The sequence below is a fragment of the Penaeus monodon genome, chromosome 36 (genome assembly GCF_015228065.2).
Source record: "Penaeus monodon isolate SGIC_2016 chromosome 36, NSTDA_Pmon_1, whole genome shotgun sequence".
Taxonomy (NCBI): domain Eukaryota; kingdom Metazoa; phylum Arthropoda; class Malacostraca; order Decapoda; family Penaeidae; genus Penaeus; species Penaeus monodon.
In genome coordinates, this window is record NC_051421.1 from 25,636,167 (window position 1) to 25,641,143 (window position 4,977).

Consider the following 4,977-nt stretch of genomic DNA (forward strand, 5'->3'; position numbering starts at 1 on the left):
CTTTCCCCCAGGGGCACACACATCACACACACACACACACCAACCACACACACACAACACACATATATACTATATATTATATATGATATGTGTGTGGTGTGTGTGTGGGTGTGTGTGTTTGGGGTGTGTGTGTGGTTGGACATCTATTAAATTGTGTTGACGTGACGTCAAAAGTACCAAAGTGGCACAAAAGCACACACCACCCACAACACACCACACACACACACACACACACACACATTGTCAATATATATGTATATAAATTACCAGATTTTGTATTGCGGGGTGGTTTTTATGTATACATATACATATTAATATTTCTATTGCTTTCCTCTCTTCCTCTCTCTTCGTTCTTGTCTTCTTATATATTATAGGTATTCTATATGCCATTTTTTTCTATCTTGATGATATATTATCATATGGATATCATAGATATAGTATATATTATAAGATAGTTATATATTCAACACATCATAATTATAATCCATAATTATCATGATGTATATATTTATATCTATTTCTTTACTTATTTATGTACTATTATTATAGTAGATTAACTGATATATCTATAAATTAGATATATTATACACCTATTAACCTCTGGACTGTAGGACTTCAGACTTTATAGAAGACAAAAGTACAACCCTTATGTTAGCATCTCTAATGCCACATACTGGGAGAATTTATTTCTACATTTATGACTCATTACCGTAACAACCCTATTAAAGTTGCAGAATAAACCCGTTTAAATGATGGAGACTTCTAACTTTGCGCAAAGAAAAAGTTCATTTGCCTATAGCTTGATGCGGGATTAAATTGAATACTCCGGGAAATCGGACGGTTTTGCCTGGTCATAGTCCTTGTAGGCATACACAAACTTGGTTACCATGAAGCTTCAGATGTTGCATTTCCTTCCGATGTGCATGATTCCCTGTATTATCATTGGATTAGGTAGTCATTTTCAGCTGACAACTCCTTTCATAAGTTGTTGCGCACTTGTGGTTAGGCCTCCCATAACCTTTAGGGTGTTCCTTGCTTCGAGGGACTTTCTGGAGTACCTGTTTAGAAGGTCCTGTTTACTGTGAAACTGGTGTCGCCGTTTCCTTTGGACAGCTGAGGATTTCTTGCCTGGGCAGACGTACACCGCCTTTGTAGGAGCATTCTGTCTAGCGTAGGCCCCTGTGGATGTGGTGGCAGTTGGGGCTGTCACCGTTGAAGCCTTGGAGCCCTGCTGATAGCTGCAGAAGACCAATGGGAGGAGTCTTTTGAACCTTTCCAAGATTCCTTGCCGTTAAATGGACGTACCTGAGCTTTTGCTTCAGATGTATCTACCTAGCAACGGGAACCCCTGCAATGTGTTGGCGGCTAGAGCTGTCAACACTGAGCTCTGGAGCCTTGACTGATACTCACCAAAGACCTTCGAACTCTTTCCGGGAGGGGAGTCTCTCAATAGACCCCTGACGTATTCCCTTTCTGGTGGAACAATCACCAGAGGAGTTTCCATTAGTCTTTGGGACATTTTCTCCTAGTGAGGACGAAGGTTAAAGGTAGTGGCAGAGGTGTGGCTGTAATCCCTCATTGGATACGTGGCTGTAACGAATGAGCATGTCCGCTTTGCCTCTGGAAATTAACTTTCCTCCTTGCTAAAGTCAATACTTCGTCAAATGTGTCCTTACCTTGTTTAAAGAAGCTTCATGACTTCTTTGCAGTGATAACAGCATATTGGACCTGGAACGGTTTGTCATCTCCTTCATGACCCTGTTGTAACACATTTTACACACACTCTACTCCTTGGTGTCCATTTTCCTTAAAAGGCAAGAGTTTTGGATCATGCCCATAACCCTGGCAGTGAAGCACCGCGATATGGTTGGGGCACATGCTTTACCTTGAGGGTGGTACCATGCCAACTTAACTGTTCTGGAAAGACTATTGTTTCACAAAGTTAAGAAGGAGAGCTGTGTGACTGTTCCCAGTCCACAACTTTCTTCCTAGATACGTTTTACTGTCACGACATGACAATCTTAGTTCCTCCCTAACAGCTTCTCCTCATAATACCTCATCAGATCTCGTGAAAAGACAATTCCCTTATACTGATGAGTGTTATGTAAGGGAACATGAGAACTTGCGCCCCCGGAAATGTCGCATATCCAACAACAACAGTCACTCTCATCTAGTGACGAAACCTCAGCTATCCGGCTAACATCTCGCTATTGGGGTGATTTGATTGATTGATTGATAATTTAAATTGTCTATCCGCGTCACGGCTAAGGTCATTAGCGCGAACACCTCTTAGAATAAGAAAGATTAGAATATTTTAAAACTTTAAAACATCTATCATAAATTCTGTACAATCAAAATAATATATTAAAAATCAAGAGCATAATATTATGCTCTAAGTGCACTAAAATATTGCATAAACATTTGCATATTAAATTTTTATTGAAAATATTAGTCCTCCTAAAGAACTACTAAGACCTTCTATGTCACAATCCCTGCCCCAATACATGTTTTCAGTGTATAATGTGAGAGACAATACCTTCTTTGGTTCTGAAATGTTGCACATCTTTCCACTACATGTGCACCGTTTTAATGGCTTCTTGGCATCCCTCACAAGTGCTTGACTTTAGCCATCATCGGTCCATGAGTCAGTCTTGTGTGCCCGATTCTTCGTCTTGTTACTACACTACTTTTCGGTTGGGATGCTGCCTGGTCACCCGAACTGCCAAGATCATCTCTAATCTCTTGCAGTTTTGTTTCTAAGGGGATGCACCCATTTTCCCCTCCTCTTTCACGAAGAAAATTTCCTGTGCTGGGTTAAAGGGGTGTGTGGGGAGGAAACGGCATCACAAGGCGGGGCAACCCCCTTTGGCCTTCTGATCACTGCCATTCCCCAAATACCAAATGCGCGGGCACCAAAGATTTCTTTTTACGTGTTGACACAATAAAGCCAATTTTAAACCCCCCCTCATCCTATGTGATGAGTTTATCTTTGATTGCTTAAAGGGCCTATGAAGTAAAAATATATTAAAAACAGAAGGTTCAAAGTCTTTAGTCTCTTAACTGTGCAAGGAGGGCTGTAATCTGCGGGAAAGATCGAGGCTTCTAGAGAAAGACTGCCAGATGCAGTCTTCCTTTGCTCAGCTGCAAAGCCCACCCTTTTTTCAGATTTCAACCCATCGTATATATTGCATCTGATCCTTAGTACTTAGAAATGTGCTGAAAAAAATTTCTTTTTCTTTTGTTTCAGATCTCCCCCCTTTCCCAATTCCGCCCAAAAACCCCGCTCAACTTGATTGTCCGGGGGTTTTGGGGAAATTTCCAACACCCAAAAACCTTATTGGACTTAAATTAAGCTCCCCCCAAGATTCCCATTCTCCTACCATGGGTGGGTTTACCCTCAAGGGGTTAAAAACCAATCTGGATTAGGAGACCCGGGAACCCTTTGTAGTCTGTTAATAATCAGGTTCATTATCCCGGGTGTAAGAAGAGGTGGTTCTCCACCTCAATACGGGGGATCCACGGTGAAGCCCTGAAAGCCCCAGTACAGATTCTGAGAGCTTCTTTATGAACTGGTCCAACATCCAGAACAGGGGGATTAAAATTGATTTTTTAAAAAAATCTGCCGCGTCAACCAAGATCATTAGGGGGAAAATCCCTTTTTAAACTAGAAATATTAAAATGTTTAAAATTTTAAAAATCTATAAATAAATATCTTCAAAAAACAAAAAATAGTTTAAAATAAAAGGGCATAAATTTATGCTCTAAGTTCATAAAAGTTTGCAAAATTATGCATAATTAAATTTTATTAAAAAATATTAGTCCCCCAAAAAAATTAAATAAGCCCCCTCTATGTCACAATTTTTCCCCCAATACTTTTTCGTGTATAGGGGGGAGAAAAGTACATAGTTTTTGGTTGATAATGTTGCACATCTTCCACTAATGTGCGACGTTAATGGCTCTTGGATCCTTCACAAAGTGCTTCTTTTTTAGCCATTTTGGGGCCCATGGTCAGTCTTGTGTGCCCGATTCTAGTCTTGTTAATACAACTTCACTTTTGGTTTGGGAGGGGATGCTATGCCCAACTGCAAAAAGTCATCTCAAAATGTCTCGCTTTTTGTTTCTGGGGGATCCTCCATTGCCCTCCTTTTCAGAAGACAATTTCTGATGCGGGGTTTCGGTCGGTGGGGGGGGAGGGGAAAAAACAGCATCAAAAGGGTGAGGGGCAGCTGCCTTGGCCTTTTTGATCAGCTCCTCTTTCCCATGATCCCAAACATGCCCCCTGGCACCCCAAGAGTTATCTTTTTAGTGTTGACTCAGGGCAACCCAATTTTGAACCTCCCTCACTACTGGATGTGATGATTTAAACCTGATTGCTTGAAAGGGGCCTAGGGAAGTCACAATAACCCAAAATAATTTTTCGTAAATCTCTAGTCATCTTAACTGCTGGAGGAGGCATGTAACTTGCAGTGAAGATCGGGTGCTAGAAAAAAGACTGCCAAATCAGTCTTCCTTTGCTCACTGCGCAAAACCCCGCCATTTTAAATTTTCAAACCATCATTTAAAATTGCATCTGATCCCCTTTTTAGAATGTGCTGAAAATTTTTCTCCGGATTTCTGCTTCGGATCTCTCCCCTTAGAGAGTTTAAATTAATCTTCCACAAGATTCCTCATTCCCTACCATAGGATCGGCTACCCTAAAGGGGGGTTAAAAAACCATCTGGTTTTAGGAGATCCTGGAACCCTTTGTTTCTGTAGTAAATCGGGTTCAGTATTCTGGTGTAATAAAGAGGTGGTTCTCCATCTTAGCATACGGGGACTCCACAGGTGAAGACCTAAAAGCTCCAGTAAGATTTGGAGCTTCATTTGAACGATCAAACACCCCTTTAAAAACAGGGGGAGTTGCAGATGAATAAGTTTTTTTTCACATCCATAATAAAGTTTACTTCGAAAAGCGCTCGGTAAAGCCCAGAAGCGATG